Consider the following 19,348-nt stretch of genomic DNA (forward strand, 5'->3'; position numbering starts at 1 on the left):
TGGTGGAATGGAAGAACAGAAAAAGAGGGGAGAATTGTTTGATGGAGAAAACAGAGAAAGCATAGAGTATGTGAAGCAGGTTCAAAGGGACTATCAAGAAACTAAGAAGTCTATCCAAGACTGGCATAACAGCTTGAAGGAAACTAAGGACAGACTATCTGAACTGGAGGGCATGCTTGTAATATGGGAGAATGAAATGAAAAACTTCTTAAAAATAACAAAGAAACAAACAGCAATAATAGAAAGACAAGAAGATGATAAGAGGATCCATAACTTAAGGGTTAAGAACATAAAAGAAGAAGTAGGGACACAAACAAGTGAACTACAAAAGCTACTCACAGAAATAATCCAGGAGAATTTTCCTAATTTAGCAAAAGGTAAAGATACTCAGATGTATGAGGCATACAGGACCCCAGCTACCTACAACCCAAACAGAGCAACACCCAGGCATATAATAAAAATTCCAGAAATTCAATAAAAGAACAGAATATTAAAAGCTGTCAGAGACAAGAAACAGACCACTTACAAGGGAACACCCATCAGAATTACAGCAGATTTCTCTGCACAAACCATCAAATCATGAAGAGCGTGGGGGGAAACAATTCAAACTTTTAAAGATAATAATCTCCAGCCAAGATTGAGATATCCTGCACAACTGTCCCTGGAAATTGATGGAAAAACAAGGTGCTTCCAGGATAAAGAGGAACTGGGGGAATTTGCAACCACCAATTCAACTCTATAGAAAGTATTGCAGGATATTCTAAAAAAAAAAAAATACAAAGAACCCAGAAATAGTGGTGGGGAGGCCACAACGAATGGAGCAGAGAACAAAATGAAGAAGACAAACTGACAGCTACTGACAGAATAAGAGCTCAACAGAAATGAGACAGAGAAGATTGGATGATAGGAACAGCTATTTTGGAGAAAATGACATCTTAATAGGTAATACTGATTTAGTATCATCTTGTTTTAAAGTCTCATCTAGCTTTTGTTCTTCTGTCTCCAATGGTCTAAATAGGTTGTATCTTATTGGAGTTTATTATGTACGATAGTATAAGCAAAAACCTTTTAAAGACAAGGAGATTATACAGAAACCATTGTTCATTTTCTGTTAGTCGATTCTAAATACTCTGTAATGCTGTCATTCTCTTAAATGGTTTTACATTGTTTTGATAAACTTAATGCTACCGTATACGAAGTTGTACTCAAGGACTTCAAGGAAAGAGTCAATATGGTAATTACTTTGGGTTGGAATTATCTGGTGGTGAAACACTATTCTGCTTAAATGTTTATGTTTTGATCTGCGCTGTTTCGCTGTTATGCCCTTTTTTATCCCAATCTCCACTCCATTATTTACTCTTTTATTTTTATTCATTTAATTAAAGGGAAAAATAGCAGGATATATTATAGTAACCCACTTTGACTTTCTATTATCTCAATTTGAAGCCTTGTATTACTCTCACCATCTTGTTTTTGACTGATGTTCCCCTATTCTGTTTTGCTGGATATTATCAGGTTCGAACGTTTAGGCATCAGCTGTGAAGATAATGAGATTCATTATGACGCCCATTCTCGTTGACTTTTATCTACTTTTGAAGACCTACAAAGTCTCCAATGGTTTGCTTTTGTCGGTTTTGTTCTTTACTGTTTTGTTCAATTGTATTATAACTAATGATATAGGCAATTCAATTAGAGATAGCTGGAGGCATTATGGTAACCACTGTTGATCACCGTGTATTATGTTTTTACATTATCTATTATGTCCACCCTTTTGACTTGACCGATTCTGTTCTGTTATGTCACATTTGGTTTTACTCTCTTCCAAAAAAGCAATAAGAACCGTGGGAGCAATGAAACCCAAAATGTGTAATAGTCATTGTACAAAAGAGAGGAAAAGAAAGTGCTCTAAACTATATAACTGCATGTATATTTAAGTGTATAAGTTAGAAAATGATATCACAGAGTTTTAAATCATTGAACAGAACTGTTTGCAGTATCATTGTTGGAATGTCCACTCTACAAGCTTTAATTTTGTGACTTTAACAATTATTTCTAAGATGGCAATATGTAATCCATTAACTAGTGATTTCCTACTGTTCATTTTTTTTCTGTAAATCTGTATAACTTGTACCCTTTCACTGTTTTTTTCTCTTTTCTCCTTAAATAAAATTTAAAAAAAAAGTAACTAGGATTTTCTGTGTGACTAGAAGACTGATGTGCCTCTTTCTAACTTAAAATGTGACTGCTAGATGATAATTTATAAATTTAACCTGTGAGCTTCAAAGATACAGAAATTTAAATGAAGTATAGCCTTGTCCTGTTACTAAGAAAGGTTACCTAGATAATTAAGTGAGAGACAAATGTCTGGAGACTCTTTTGCCCAGATTAAGGAGTAATGCTCCTCCAGTCAGTTGTTCTATCTATCTCTAGAGGAGAGTTACTCTAAAAAACCTGAAAAGTACTCTACCACCAACTCACCTTTTAATGTATGCTCCCTTATAATACATGTTTACAAAGTCATGCTTCCTTCGCTAAACATTCTTTATGGAAACAAAGCTCATGAGCTATCTGGGAATATAGGATTGTGTGCCAGTTCCAGGGTAGATAGGCTGACAGAAACTATGGTCCATTCTCTCCAGAAGGCATTCACCTGCCCTGGAGCAGTTTCAACCCAAGAGACACGTGGGGAACATCTATCAAACAGGAAAAAAAAGGACACCTTATTTTAACTCATTTTATGTATAACTAGATAGCTCAATATCACTCATAGCTCATCAAACGGTCCTTAGTTCAATGCCTGGGTACAGAAAAGGTTTCATACTTATGCCTTGCTTTTACATTATAGGCATGGACAACAAAATGTCAAAGCCCATTCTCCTTTGGAACACATTCTTAGGCACTAGATGTTCGAGCCTTCCATGTTGAAAAAGATCCAATTGGTATTTCTCTGCATGAGTGTGTGGCCTACCTACCCCCAAGAGCCTTAGTGGAATACAGAGGTAAGTATTAATTATGATCCTCTTTTACAACTAGAGACATACAATGAAAAGGAGGGGAAAAGGTCAGTGCTGTCCTACATTCAGACTTTCTATGCATTGGGAAATACTTCTTATTTATATTCTAAATGTAAATGTGAGTAACAGGAAAACTCAGCACCTTGGGCTCTTAAGGCATCTTCTACCCAAGAGCCGAAAATTGCACCTCCTGAACCTTTAGAACCTGAGGACAAAATAGCCTTAATCAAATCCTCCCCCCCTTTTTTTACTGAACCTAAGGTTTCCCCCACCTGCCCTTCCAGCCTTAAGGATAAAGCTTCTAGGCCAGCTGTAATCCAGGCCTTTCCAGGACTATACCCATCCTTAGCTGAGTTTAAGCAAGCTCCTCAAGGGCAGTATCCTTTGCAGGGAGTACATGGATGATCTGGAACTTCCAGAATTCATGTACCTTTCTCTCTTGGTGACCTAAAACAAATAAAATTAGATCTTGGGAAATTTTCAGATGAGCCTGACAAGTACATTCAGGTCCTTAGAGGACTTACTCAGGCATATTAAGTAGATTGGAAAGATGTAGTGTTACTCTTAAATCAGACATTCATTTCTAGTGAGAGACACGCAGCATTACAGGCTGCTATTGCCTTTGGATATGAATACCATATTGTCAATTTTAGAAGGCCAGAAGATAAAGGGAAATAACTTTAGCAACTAGTTTAAATTTAACTTGTGCAAGAATAAAATAATAAAAATATGCCATTAAATCTTGTAATCCACAAACGAGCCCCCAAAGCCCAAACTCGAGTTCAAAAATGGACAAGATGTGTTTTTATTTTAAAAAAGCAGCACTGATTTATTTTGTCCTGGACCAGCGACACAGTGCAGTTGGAGTTTGCAAAAGCTGTGTTCCCACTGGATCACAAACAGTCCCTATGCAAGACTCTTACTGGGCCCACAACCAGGTGAGTGATTGGATTAGAAATCATTTCCAGACATGTGTTCTTGAAGGCTGAAGAAGAGTGAGAACTAAACCATTCAATTATTTTAAGTTATCAGTTATTCAATAAGAAAAGAAGGAACAATTTTCTGCCTCCTTAGATGGATTATGAGAGGCATTGATAAAGCATACTTCTTTAGATTCTGATTCAATAGAGGGACAAATTATCCTTAAAGATAAGTTTATTACACAGTCAGCCTCAGCTATTAGAAAAAAGCTACAAAAGATGGCTTTTCCTCCAGATAGTCCACTTGATACTTTATTTATTCATTCATTTTGTGTGTGTTGGAGTTTGTGGATCAAACACAACACACATTTGACAGGCAAGTGATTTTGCTACTGAGCTAAACCCCCAGCTCACTTGATACTTTAGTAAAAGTTGCCTCCTCAGTATTTTATAACTGTGATGAGAGGAAGGTCAAAGAGAGAAAACAAAGAGACTGAGAAAAAGCAGCTGCTTTTGCACAGCATTAAGAGAAACAGACCCTAAGTCTGATTCTCAGGTCTCCAAGAATAGCTCAACGATGACTTTCACCTGCCATCACTGCCACAAGCCAGGTGACCTTAAGAGGGACTGCACTCAAAAGCCCCCTGGGCCATGCCCTGACTGCAGACGTGACCACTGGATGTCAGACTGCCCTCTCAGCCCAAGGCCCCACCAGGGTTCAGATTCATCCTACCTTTACCTCTTATCAAAATAACAAATACACCTCAAAACCTAGGCCTCAGTCCGCTTGAAATGCCTTATGGATGCCCTTTCCTCACTGATGATTTTCTCTTTGTCAGAGAAACAGATGCCTTATAAAAAGACATCACCTCATTGGCTAAATTCCAGCAAACTCTTCAAGAGCTTACAGAAGCTCAGCCTACAGAGAAAGGAAAACCTATCTTCCACCCTGGAGATTTAGTACTGGTAAAATCCCCTCCCTCATCAGCCATTGGGAAGGACCTTACACTGTGATCCTGTCGACTTCTTCCATGCTGAAGACAAGAGGCCTGGACACTCGGATGCATCACACCTGACACAAACCCTGGAAACTTGAGACTATCACTGGATGTGAACAACCACCCACATACTCCTGTGAACGCACAGAAGACCTAAGATTCCTCTTCAAGAAGAAAACAAAGACTTCAGGTAAGTAAGGCTACTATTAGCCCTTTTACTGTTCCCTTCACCACTGAAAGGAGGATGCAACTCCTTTTTAATGTGGGCACAAGCATATGCAAAATCATTACAACACACCTCTTGCAGGATATGTGGCTCACTGCCCTTGTCCAGTACATCAGGACTTCCTTGGTGGGTGTCTCCACTTCAAGGATGTGATTGGAATAAATTACAGGACTATAGTAATGAGATAACAAAGAAGTTCAGTATTCATAGTTCAGCCCACAATTGCATAGTAATAAAATGGCCTCTGAATATTATATTCTTAATGATCCTGTAAATTACATTGCTAATGATCCTGGACATAATCAGATTTTTTTCTTATAATGCCACTGGAGCCTCTCTACAGGCCTGTAAGGCCCCTGGTAAATAAAAAGAAAGGTCCTATCCTAAGGGCCAACAACCATAGATATCAATATGGCTATTTTCAAATATGGGATGAGTATCTATGATTAACTCCCACCATAGGATATCTCAGTAGAAAATCCCCCTTATGTTGGGAACAAAAACACCACTTTTATTCTGGTTGGCCTAATGCCACTACCCACCTGGGGTGGACAGCCCTTGAACAATGTGGACACACAAGTAACTTTTCAGGCTAATGACTGGTTTGCAACAGACTGGTTTAATGGCCCTGGAATCAAATGGGGAGCCCCGAATGGCACTCATTGGTCTTGTGGAGCCTATCTGTGGCCCTGCCTGGGCTCTGGATGGATAGGCAGACGCACACTAGGATTTGCATGGTTACAAGGCAGGAGTATCAAAAATGTCGAAAAACCGGCAAATTTACCCACGTACAACATCGAAGGTACAGAAGTGTGTTCCACTGGTATGATCATTTGGCCTCTGTGTTTATCCCTTCCCTAGGATTAGAAGACATCATGCAATGTACTGAGGCCTTGACTAACTATACCGAGTGGGCCTTAAATGACACTGCTGCTGGTCCCTCTTAAATAAGGAAAAAAAAAAATAATGAGACAGGCTGTCCTTCAAACTCAGATGACATTAGACATTCTAACAGCAGCACACAGAGGCATTTGTGCCATTGTAAAAACTGAATGCTGTGTATATATACTCCTGACTCTTCTGCTAATATCTCAGTAGCTATTCAAGACATTAGATACCAAGTTAACAATATGTAAGGTTCTTAAGACTCCTGGACCTTGTCTTTCTCCTTCTTATGGAAATCTATTACTAGTTCCTATTGGTGGAAATCTTTGTTACCTATACTCATAATTGTTCTACTGGTTTTATTCTTTGCCCCATACATACTCAACTGTTTCTTTGTCTTTGTCTCCTCCAGACTTAGAGCTGTATGCCTACCCATGATGAAAATGCCTGGTATCTATTGAGGGCCTCTAGACAGGATCTCTGCAGAAGTATCTCTGACTGCTGGTCACCACTACAACCCTCTTCAGCCTGAAGAAGCCAGATCGGTCATCACCCATGACACCCTCATGGCAGTTCTTGTTACTTCTTCAGAGAGGGGACTGTTATAAGCAGCTGAGTTAGTTAGAAATACTACAGGAAGTGAGACAGGGCTAGGTCCTCAAAGGAGCCAGTGCAGAAGCTCAGATACCTTGCAACTAAGGGGAAGACAAGCACCTGCTGCTGTGGGCCAAGCCTCAAGATAAAAGACCATACAAATACATCCATATCCTAAGGAGTGAAGTTCTAAAGAGTTCCCCAGCATGCTGAGGAAGTAAGGAGTGACATTCCAAACCTTTAGGGAAGATTCACTGCTCTCTAAGAATTCCTGCATTCTAAGTGATTCCCTTCCCGTTTTGTCCCCACTTTAATCAATTTTACCTGAACTATTAATCTTATTGGTTAGCCTTAGTTTTGTACCACCTTATGCCCATCTGCCTTGTGAGTACCCAGTTTCCCCATGTTAAACCCTTTGTATGCCATGATTTCCTAGAACTGTCTGGAAAATATAGAGTCCCTGGCAACCCGCTTTTGTCTCTCTCTCAGACAGAAGCTTGTTTTCTCTCAATAAATGTATTCTACTCTTAACCTCTGTGGTTCCTAAAATGCATTCTTTGATTTTAGAGGACATGAACTCACACTGGACATAGTGGGCTGGGAATTTCATTCCCTATATCAATAGGATCAGGGCTGAGTGCTGATTCTGGTGTTTTCAACTCCACAGAAGGTTAGGCTGATCCCAGCCTCTGGCTGTGGAGCTGACTGAACTGTTCAGCCCAGGACACACTGGATGTGTCTCACCAGGCTGACTTTGGCTCACTGACCCTGGACACCTCCTGCATTTCTCCCTCACCCAGCCACTGTGGGATTTCAACACTACGAGGACTGAGATGAAGCCAACCTGCAGCTGCTCAGAGTCTCAGATCAGTTGAGCTGTCCCTAAAATGGCTTCTAAAAGGTAGTTGATGGCAGCCCACTGAGGTACTATAAGTGTGGAGAGCAGTAGCTTATATGCTCCAGCCAGCTGCTGAGATCCTTTGGATTGAGGGAAGGGATGGTCATGCCAGTGTAAACCAGCAGCCGTTATTGAAATAAAGAACAAAGAAACATATTGCGCATACTTAGGTTATGTAATTTGTTTGCTGCTTGTCCTTACAGGACCTCCTGTTTTTACCTTGGTGGGGGAATGTTTGAAGGTCTGCACCTTCTACCAAAACGCCATCAACCAGATGTGTGCAGGACAAAATGGAGTCAGTGTGGCTTCTTTACAGGTGGCCATTGCTCCCTTCTGCTGCTGAGGTCTCGCAATCCTTCTATAGGCACTGTGGATTAGTCCCTTCCTTGTAGCTTTTCCATTAGTTCTTAGTTCTGTAGTTAAGAACTACAGTACTTAGAGTGCATTGCTGTTGTTTGTATATCTCTCTCTGCTGCAAAACTGTCTTTTTCTTGAGATGCAAAGTTTTATATGTTCTTGTCTTTTTCTTTTTGGCTGTCCTGGGAATTGGACCCAGGGGCACTGTATCACTGAGGTACAACCCTAGCTATCATCATCATCATCATTTACTTTGAGATGGAGTCTCACTAATTTGCCCATGCTGGCCTTCAACTTGTGATTCTCCCACCCAAGTCTCCAAGTTGCTGGGGTTACAGGACTGCATTACCATTCTTGGCTACATGTTTATCTTTGAATCTCTGCCTACTGTATAATTCCCTACTGTTAATGCCCACCAGCATGTTTTCTTTTTTTTTTGAGTAATGAAAGGAGTGAATGAATTCACAAGGTATGAGCCCTGAAAGCAGGTTCTGGATGTGGAACGGATAAATCAGCAAGCAAGATACCTTTAATATGAACTCACCTCAAACACTAAATCAATCTGTAGGCAAGAGGACTGAGCATCAGATTTTCTGGGTTGGGGTGTAATTTGTTGGTAGAATGCAAGGCTGTGGGTTTGATCCCCAGAACTCAGAAGAAACAAAAAGAAAAGAAAAAGCAAGGTATGGTGTGCACACCTGTAATCTCAGTGCTCTGCAAGGCAGAGCCAAGAAGATTCTAAGTCTGAACCTAGCCTGGGCAATTTAGCAATACCCTGTCTCAAGCAAATAAAAAATAAAAAAGGCTAGGGATGTATCTCAGTGTGAAGACACTGGCTTCAATTCTTTGTGCCAATAAAATAAAATAATAATGCAAGTTCTAAAGATAGTGTATAGCCAAGCTTGAGGTAGACAAGATTTCATTTAGGTGCTTTGGAAATGAGATTTATAGATAATTGGTCTTGACTGCTGTTAACAAATACATTTTGTGTTTTGGTGGGCCAGGCATGGTGGTGCACATCTGTAATTTCTGCACTTGGGTAGTTGAGGCAAGAGAATCGTTGCCAGTTCCAGGCCAATCTGGGCTACAAATTCAGCTGACGGTCAGCTTGAACTCATAGTGTAGAGAGTGTCTCAAAAAAAAAAAAATTCCATGGAAGCATACATAATGCTCTCCTGAATCCTTAAACAAAAAGTGCTGAGCACAGTTGGGTAACGGCCATGAGAATTCAGTGCTGGTGCCATGACCGCCCTCCCTCCCCACCTCTTACACCTCCCACCACCTTCCAAGAGGGCCACAGGTTTTTGGACAGACATATACCCAGCAGTATTGCATGGTATGTGAAATGACAATCAGTGCATGTTTCCAGCAGAATTATTTCTCCTTAACATAACATCAACTGATGAGTGGAAAGGTAATATTTATTATTCAAAGGACTTCTAGAAAGTCTCAAAAAAGTCTATGGATTTATCACTGCCTTTGAAAGCATGTTGCCATGATCTAAATCCTAAAAATGCTATGCTTTCTCCATCCTTCCCTGAAATCACACTTAAATTCAGTATCACCAGTGCTGGTTTACATTCAATTCAAGGCAGCAAGGCTAAAAATAGCCTTAATGACACACACAATGCATTTTCCTAGGGAAAGACTATGAGCTTATAAGTGTCTCAGCCCAACAGGCAATTCTCAGCTGATGCCGGAAATGGGTACCTTTTCCTATCAGGCACACAGCCAACTGACGTAATTTGCCTTAAATAGCTAAAGTGGGGGAGGGGACTGCTGTTACAGTTGTTCTGACTTCTTAAAAATGCTTATCTTTTTCTGGCTGTGGCATATCAATTAAGAGCTGCCATCTAAAGTTAAAAGTGATTTGCAGAGCTTTCACTTGGGCTTTCATGTGTGAAGCCAGGGTCAGGTGTAACTGGAGAACGCACTGGACAAGGAGCTGGGAGCCCCGGGCACAGCTCCTTGCTGAACTGCTGCTGTGACCTCGAGCAAGGCACAAAATTACTAAGCTTCAGTGTTTCATTTTTCAAATGAAAGGGCTGGATTTTCTTGCCAAAGATTTTTGTAGTTCCAATAGTCAAGAAGATGAAAGGATATTTCAAGATATTTCATTGAAATTGCTCACATAGAGAAAGGGCCTTCTGGGAAGATATAGCTATGTTTTTAGATAAGAAGCGCTCATGGTGGGGTAGGGGATTATTGCAAATGTGAACATGAATGCAACCTGTGAGATGACCAGTTAGAATGGAAGGGCACTCTGTGGATTCCTTATCTAACATACAAGGAAGCCAGAAGCCTGAGAGGAAAGGCATCTCTGGGACTGCAGACTCTGGTTCCATGGTCGTCTCGCTCTTGGCAGCAAGCCCAATGCTTCCTTGGGTTCATAAAACCAGATGCCATTAGTCAGTGTGAGTTTTTAGGCTGTGCAGAGGTGAGGAATTGTTTTTCTGGAATACCTCCTTCATGTATCTTACAATGGCTTATAGGACAGAAGGCTGGAGTGGATCATCTTGTAGCTGTGAAACACAATGTAGTAGTACTGTGGTTAGTCAGCTTTTTCTTGTTTTGACAAAATACCTGACATAAACAACTCAAAGATTTATCTTGGTTCCTGGTCCCAGAGGTCTCAGTCCACGTCACATGGCTCCATTGCTTCTAGGGATGCAGGGAGGCAGAAGCACCTTGGCAGAAGGACATTGAAGAGGAAAGCTGCTCACACCATGGCAGCTCAGAAGAGAGAGATGGAAAAGCCAGAGGAGAGGCAAGAACCAGATACCATGCCACTGTCATGCCTGTAGTGTCCACTCCTTTCAAGTCATCCTCATCTCCCGTTTCCACCACTTCCCAGCATTGCCATTAAATTATGATCTCATCAATAGATTAATGCAATGATTAGGTTAGAGATCACCTGGTCAGTTACTTCTAAAAGCCCCACTTCTGTGTGAATTTTTGGGGGGACATCTGAGATCTAAACTGTGACAAGTATCCAACTTGTCTTGAAAAATCAAACTGAGGATTGGCTTCATTAGCTCAGAGCTAGAAGAAAAACTCTTGTTAACTCTTACTGTCCTAATACGTTAGCTACTTTGGCACCAGATTTTGATTTGCTGCACACTAAACAATTCTATAGTTTCCTATAGGTAACAGGACTGTGTCCTACAATTTAATTCAAGTCTGATGCTACCTACCTAGAGATAATACAGACTTTCCAGTTGAAAAGCTCAGGATCAAAAGACTGACTCTGCTTCAGACACCAGTGCTGTCTGGTGGGTTTCTAGGTTTCCCACAAATTCTGTCTGACTTGACTGTAAATCAGAGGTTCCTACAACTCCTTCCTCAGACCTGATAATTTGTAGGATGGCTCAAAGAACACAGTTTACTGCCTAGGTCACCAGTTTTTGTAAAGGGTAACCACTCCAGAACACCACGTGGAAGAATGTGACACTTCCTTCTTCTCCCTCTTGGGGGCACCACCTCAAGGTGTTCAACTCTTGGAAGATCTCTGAACTTTACTTTTTGGGATTTTTAAAGAGGTGATCTTACTGCCATGACTGGTTTAATCGTTGGCCACAGGTGATTAAATCAATGTGATGGTTAACCCTGATTGTTAGTTTGAAAGTTTTCACCCACCACTCTCTGCTCTCACTGATCCTTGCAAAACACTTTGTTACTCTGCTCTAAAAACAAAACATTGTGAAAAAACTGGTAATAGAAACACATTAAAACTTGAATAACTTTTCATCACTAGAACTCTGAACTTACCTAAGATCACAGCAGCTAGAGCAGCGATGAAAGCAGATTACTGAATTAACACAACATACAGTGTATCTATCCATGTATGTCAGCATGTACTTTGCAAAGGCTTTCCTTGAATTTGTTTAGAATGCACCTTTGGAAATTCTTTGCAGTGTATGAAAGAATAATGCTCTTGATTCCTTTTACTTCTTCCATTCGCATCCTTGTGATAGACTGAAAACTCTGCTTGGAACCATCCATGGTGACAAAGTGAAAGTATTCAATGTTTACCTCTATGTATCTAAATAAATATCTATCTAGAGATATCAGTATAGAGGTAGAGCTATAAATACATATGTATGCCCTTAGCCGCAGTGCCATAATTCATGATAGGCATGGAAAAGGAGTAAAATAGAAATGTCTTCTCTCAGAGAACTAAAAATCTACTGGCAGACCCGAGGACTAAGAAAGAAAAATTAATAAATGATTAAGATTATGTTGACTGTGAATAAAACATTCATACTTGGGCCCCTGACTTCTTAAACATATCCAGGTAAATAAAAGGACCCTAGTCATGGCAGGCTGTGAGAAGGCAATCAGTGACTTGCCTTTCTAGAACAACATCCTAGTTAAAATCAATTTTAGAACTCTCTGGCCTGAATACCAACATATAAGAAGAATTCAAGTGCTAGTGAGGGGACAGAATCTTCATCACTTAAAGCGGAATTAGTTTCAGACAAGTAAATCATCCTGCTTGCTTCTGTGGCCCTGTGTTTTTGAGCACGAGTGGGCCACAGAGAGTGAAGACTTCCGCATGTACCCTGTGCTGTCCTCACTTTAACACCTGACCATGGAATTTGTTTGATCTATAAGATGAATCTCCTTGAAGCTGACCTATATTCACTTCTAATCTCAGGGAGCAAGTTGCCCATCCTATATTAACTATCTAAGAAATTGACTGAGGGCCATGTAAAAACAATTCTGAACTGTAAGTTACTCAAATTCTTACCTCTGAACACACTTGCACTTCTAACCTATACTACTTTTTTTCAAGCACAGTCATCTCACCTTCTCATAAAAGTTGTGATTCTATCAATCTGATTGTCTTGAAGTATGTTAAAATCTATCATAAGCTTTTTACAAAAAATCTTGAAAAGTGAATCACTTCCTAATGAACTACTGTGAAGCTTGGACCATGTCAAATTGTCAGAAGTTTCAGACATCTCTGCCAAATTTCATGTCCCAACTGTGCCTCATTAACTTTTGAGAACAGGCTTCTTCCTGTACTGTACAGATTTTTATCCCTTTTTACATCTCTTCTACCAGACCATCAATGTTTTTCAGCCCTGAAATTCTTTTTTGCACTGCCAAGCCCTTAGTGATACCGGTTCACTTTCTGGTTGACACCTGTTAATTTTGACACCTGTTCACTTTCTGGTTAAGCATTCATTGCTCAAAACGATTACATGTGGTAACACACACTTAAAAGCTGCCCAAGACAGTCTGATAACAGAAAAGGGTAAAGTGGGACACATAAGCATGGGCAACTAAAAACAAAGGTAGCTCATGACCCCTGGACCCTCTCCCTCTTTTATGAGGTAAGGGGGAAGGTCCTGGCCTTAAGTGTGCCTCTGCAGTGTTTCCCAGCACAGGAGTTGTTTGATGTGATTTTGGATGAGAAGCAGCTTGAGGACGCTTGTGAGCACCTGGCCAACTAACTGGAGGCCTACTGGAAGGCCACCCACCCTCCCAGCAGCATCCTCCCCAGTCCTTTCCTTAGCCACCTCAGCTCTGCCCATCAGAGCCACCCTACTCTCTAATTCACAGGTAAGGGCAGTTCTTTCTTAATCTTCACAGAGAAGCTACAGGTCACACCACTGCGTTCCAAGCCCAGACAGCCAGCTTGGTGCATGCTCCAGTATCTTAATAGTATTGAAAGTATGGCTCACATCATGAGTCACTTAGTTAAAAATGTTCACAGTGTGTTGTACATCTAAGAAAGCACAATAAATACAACATATTATGGACCTTTTTTTTCCCCCCCAGGGATCAAACTCACAACTTGCCGTTGTCAAGCAGGCACTTATGCCACTGAGCTAAATCCCTAGCCCGATACAACAGACTTTTAAAACTAACTGTGTGGTCCTTGAGACAGTAAACTGTCTGCATTCAAGGCCTGGATCCACCTGAAACTGCATGTACAATTCAGGTGAACTTATGTCTTGGCTTGCTGGCCTTAAGAACAGTAAGGATACCCTAGCAATAATTAAAATCTGTTGTGACTGTCACATCTTTTGTCTTTTATTTTCCTTTAGATCACCTTATCTCCTAGGTTACTGAATTAAACAGTGTATGTAAAGGTCCTGGAGGAGTGATGTTCCATGTCAAGTGTCACACATGCATTTTATTTTAATTGTGGTTTTTGTTAATCTATGTTCAAGCAGAGGTAGGAAAGTTTATGTTCACGTATAGAAAAATCTCTTGCATGTGTATTTCAACAAAAGAATATGTAATAGAGCAGTAACCCTTCTTCACTTATTCTTAATAATAAAATAAACTGATTACTATGTGTACTGTTTCAGGCACTTAATAAAGCCCAACATAACACAACACAAACCGTACTGATGCCACTGGATATTAAAGGAATTAAGCAACTGAGCTACACTAGACTTCATTTCAGCATTTAGATCCTTTCAAAGGACTACACTTGAATGTCTTTGCACGATGACCACTTAGTTCTTTATACTCTGACCTTGGTTAAGCCCAGTTATGTTCCTTTTGTTACCAGGGTTCTCCAGGTGATCAGGTGACTGATTGCTCCACTCCTGATTGGTCAGCTTTCCAACCTGAAGAAGAATCTTGCTTGGAACCTGTCAAAAAATCCCACCTCCATTCCTCCTCCTCAGCCCCACATCACAAGCATCACAGCAGTATGAGTCAAGGCCTCTCCAGGCAAGAGACATTTGACTCTGAAACTCAGGAGAGTGGAGACTCTGCCTACTTGCAGCCAAAAGATTATTCCCGTGAACACATGGACCACTATGCCCCACATTGTGATCACAACCACCGAGATGAGACCCATGGGAGCAGTGACCACAGACACAGAGAATCTCGACACCGCTCCAGGGACATAGATCGAGAGCAGGACCACAATGAGTGCAACTAACTGCAGAGCCATCATAAATCCAAATAGGGATGTTTACGTCCACCAATGACCTTCGCCTTTTTGTGCTTTTTCCTGAGTCCTGTATAATAGCACAAACAAAACTTTTCAAGTCTACCCTCAGTCATGTGACCCGTCTTGTATATTTTGTATTGCTGTTGCTTCAATAGCAATGGCATGAAATTAAGAGCATTAATTTCCATTTTGATTTTCCTAAGTGCTATACACATTTGCCTGGTGCAGCTGCAGTCCTCTGGTTTTACACTAGACCCTTCAGAAACTGGTTTGGGTAGCTGTTACTTGGGAAAAACCTGCCATCCCAACAATGTTAGTGTTTCAAGAAATATAGGTGTATCTAGCAATCGAGAAGTAACACAGATCAAAAGTGGAAATTGTTTCTCCAGATTTTTAATACTGAGATACCTGATGAGCATATTCATTTATTTATTCATGGACCACTGTTTCTTGCTTGTACCTCTGGCTGACTAAACTAGGAACAGATTCAGTCTTGCCTTGCATAAATGGGATCATAAAGTTAGAATCTATTTTCTATGTCCTCATACGTGTACTGTACAGTTTGTAAATGTTATTTCTGCAAACCTATTTCAATATATATTTGATCACACTATTTTAGTCTTAATGCCAAGTCAGCAGATTTACTTTATGAATTACAGGGACTAGAGATGCCCACATTCAGGAAATCTGCAATAACATTGCCTAGACATTCTTTCTGCTCCACTAGAAAGCCTGTGCATATTGTAAATATGTGTGACTGCTTGATTTGAAAAGTTTCCATTTCTGAACATTGTACCATCCTTGTGTTTATAATTCTAACCATACATTATGTTAATATAACCAAACTCCTCACATTGTTCTATTCCATGCATTTCACACTGATTGTGAGAAATGTGTTCTTAGTAGCTAGTGCCTGATAGTCACAGCACTGGCCCCAGTGTATGCACGTGCATGTGTGTCTGTGCATAAGTGTGTAAGTGGAATGCTGAAGATTAATGAAGAACTAAGAGACTGAAATCTAGAATTCCGCCCTCCTGGCTTTGGACGTAATTGTGCTGTGTGCTGTTTTGCCAACTTGTTGAGCAGTCAGAGAATGCAAGGGAGCCTTCTGCCACAGGTAACGAGGAAGGTTTATCTGCTGTCTCCTTGTTATTGTGTAACTACAGGTGATTTGTACCGTGAGGGTCTCACTGGAAAGGTACAATCTTTGTGTTCAAGTATTTGTTTTAGTAAGAGACGTTTACACGCTTATGGAATTGTTTCCTAACTCCTCCCAGCCCCTTCTCTAACCTTGCCTACTGTTCCTGCTGCGCACCCCCCAGTTACCTGCTGTTCCTCCACATCACCAGCTTGACCAGCTTCCCTGTCTGTAAGAACACAGAAGTGCTTCTTCTAACCAACATTTCTGCTCTTCAGGCGGTACCAGGACAAAATGGGGAGACTTAGAGTGAGTCAAATAATATTTTCCAACATCACGCATCTACTCTGAAGGGAAACCTAGAACACCATCTCCATTCCTCAAATAACTGCTTATGGTGTCACCGTGTCTTGCTTACTCTGACCGCCCCAGGTTCTTGTCCAATATTCTTGGACTTTTAAAAGTTTCACATTTTTAATGATTTTTCCACACTGAGGACAGTAAAATTTAAAAAGCGAGTTATACATAGTGTTTTACAAGCTAATATATGAAAAATTTCTCTTAGAACCAGTTATCTCACTACTGTCTATATGACTACAGAGTATAAAAACAGTCATTAATTTCTGGCAAAATTTTACCTCATCAGAAAACTGTAACCACATTTCAACTAAAATTGCTTTTATATAACATTTTGCATAAACTCTCACCATAAGATGTTGATCATCAGTCCAACCCTTCTCCTCATGTGTTATTTCCCATCTAAATACAACCAGTATGGATCCTCCTTGCTGCTACCATTAACCCCTTTCAACAGGCCGTGCTAAGAGCCAGGGATACAGCTCAGGGGCACAGCGGCCGCCCGGTAGTGCAAGGTCCTGAGTGTGAGTCCCCGTACCAAAAAACAGAACAAAGCAAAGCAGCCACAGACAGTGCTAATAAGAGTCCGTCTTCTTAATTTTGTGCCTGATTCTTAAGTTTCTCACATTACTGCAGACGTGTTAGTGCAAACCAGACTATTCACCAAATAACTCCATGAGGGATTTGATACAGAACATTTACGCCAGCATGTGAAGACTACCAGTGGGTCAGTGTGTAAACAGGACGTAGTGAACCCACAAAAGAAGAAATGACCCCAAGCGTATGTGGAATGACACACAGTCTTCACAGGGCAAAGGCTTACTCTTCAGATACTCCTTTGTAGAAGTGTACTTAATCGTTTGTCAAAACCACTGCAGTTCTTCCTACGTTCTTTCTCTATTTCTCTTTTAACTTGATGTTAGAAAGAGGTGCTGCTAAATGTAGGATGCCTTAGTCATACTGTACTTGGGGACAACATTATGAGAGCCTGGTACGCATTCCTGCTAAAACATTCACTGTCAGCTACAGTGAGCTGTTTAACAAACCTGGTTTCAAGTCACTCACATAAAATGAATAAAGAGCCTTCTGCACTGTTTATTAGTAGTATTAATTCTCAAGGAGTGACCTTTAGATTCAGAATGTGACATATTTCCCAGCACCTATGACTGGTGGTTCATCTCACGTATAACCAGCTGATGTTCCTTCAGTAATCTTCTCATAGCTGACTTTAAAATAAGGAACTCAAGGAAAACAAAAGATTTTTTAAAAATATGAGCTTCAGTAAGCGTGTTCCACCTTATCTGTGCAACAATTATTCATATTTTGAATTTTCATTTTTAAAATGAAGCCCATCCTAGTGACACATTCAGCTCATCCTCTCCCCTCTGTTCTGTGATGTACTGTTACTAGTTTGGGATGCATGATGCCATTAAAGTAGGAGCATACTATTAAACAAAACAGGCAACTACCATGGATTCTGGGCCAGCTTTAATTTCTGCCAAAGTATATTTTTATTTGTACTGCACTTTGCTATTTAAAACGTAACAAGCTGGGCATGGTGGCCCACTGCTGCAATCCCAGCTCTTGGGAGGCGGAGACAGGAGGATCATACGCAAGTTTTGAGACCAACCTGGACTACAATGTGAGCCCAAGGCCAGCATGAACTGCATAGCAAGACCTTGTCTCAAAAAGACAGAAAGAGAGAAAGAAAGAAAGGAAGGAAGGAAGGAAGGAAGGAAGGAAAAGAAAACTAAAATGTAACACAAGGAGTTGAATAAAATGTATTCACTGTTGAATTTAAATATTTTTGCTTTCTTACAAATATTAAAACAATGTAGAGACATACATTAATTCCTCGCATTTACTGGATTTTCCTCTTTAATGCACTTGTTTTTACATTTCTGTGTTCCATGAGTACGTGTTTTATTTTCCAATTTGTTTACTTTTTGTCACCATTTCTGAGCAGGCAACAGATTCTATGGCAGAAAAACTATTTCAAGCTGTAAAAGATGCAAGTGACTACTTGAGTCTCTCACTCTGTCTCAGGCCTGCAAGTATCATTTGATCATAGAGAAGCAGTGTCTACTGTGGTTCTGCTGTTTTAAAAATGGCGATGAAACTCACTGAAAATTGAGCATGTTAAAGAAAAAATTTCAACAAGGTTCTTTTTCTTTTGTTTTAAATGTGCAAACTCTTTCTGTTCGCTATCACTGTTCATATCTGCACATTTGCTGGTACTTACCCAAAATAAACAACGCAAAGTTGCTGCCAGGCTGCTTTCCCACTGTTTTCATCCTCGCCCAGCACGTAAAAGGAAAGAGATTCTGCAGTTTCTTTTAAGACATTTAAATCTGAGGAAGTAGGCTGAGCTCTGAAAACACAAGTGCCCACAGGTAGACAGTTTCTGCTTAGTCAAATGACACTTATTAAGATTTACAGGCAGGATGAAGGATGCAGAGAAACCATCGGAATCTCATGAAGCTCGCAGGAACTTTTCTCTCATGCTATTAAAAATAGAAAACTAAAGCTCTCTGCGTCCAGGATGCTTTCGAAGCATGGTGGTGAGACTCCAGGAGCCTGACTGGTGAACAATGTCTTAAGGGGCATGACAGGAGAAGATACGGGTACCAAAGCTGTAAATAAAGCTCAGAGATTAGTGTACAAGAAAAGCTCTTAAAGGATCTTACATCACGTACAAGACCTTTTGATCTTTTTTTTTTTTTTTTTGTCTTTTTCCTTTTTATCGGTACCAGGGATCGAACTCACAACTGCCTGCTTGCAAGGCAGGTGCTTATGCCGCTGAGCTAAATCCCCAGCCCCGACCTTTTGATCTTTTGGCAACAGTAAGTCATTTGAGAAGTTCTTAAAGAAAACCTATGAGGAAAAGAGGAAATTAAACTAGTATTAGGTAACTGATTCTGACTTTCTACTTCATACATCCAAGGCCCAGTAACTTGGGTGACTTGAATGAAAACCAACAACGTACTCTGAGGTGTTTATAGCCTTTAATCTATAGCTGCACTGGATATTTTAACAGATCTT

The 19,348-nt window shown here is 40.4% G+C and overlaps 1 long non-coding RNA gene across 1 annotated transcript; it reads left to right on the plus strand.

Moving 5' to 3' along the window:
- Nucleotides 1–3,005: 3,005 nt before the first annotated feature.
- On the plus strand, nucleotides 3,006–7,168 carry LOC134473614 (uncharacterized). The gene is made up of 2 exons (XR_010043964.1): nucleotides 3,006–5,122; nucleotides 6,456–7,168. It is a non-coding gene; the product is annotated as an uncharacterized LOC134473614 (long non-coding RNA).
- Nucleotides 7,169–19,348: the final 12,180 nt, after the last annotated feature.

Source organism: Cavia porcellus, unplaced genomic scaffold (genome assembly GCF_034190915.1).
Source record: "Cavia porcellus strain 051 isolate PalLab524CR breed Dunkin Hartley unplaced genomic scaffold, mCavPor4.1 scaffold_27, whole genome shotgun sequence".
In the NCBI taxonomy this organism is placed as follows: domain Eukaryota; kingdom Metazoa; phylum Chordata; class Mammalia; order Rodentia; family Caviidae; genus Cavia; species Cavia porcellus.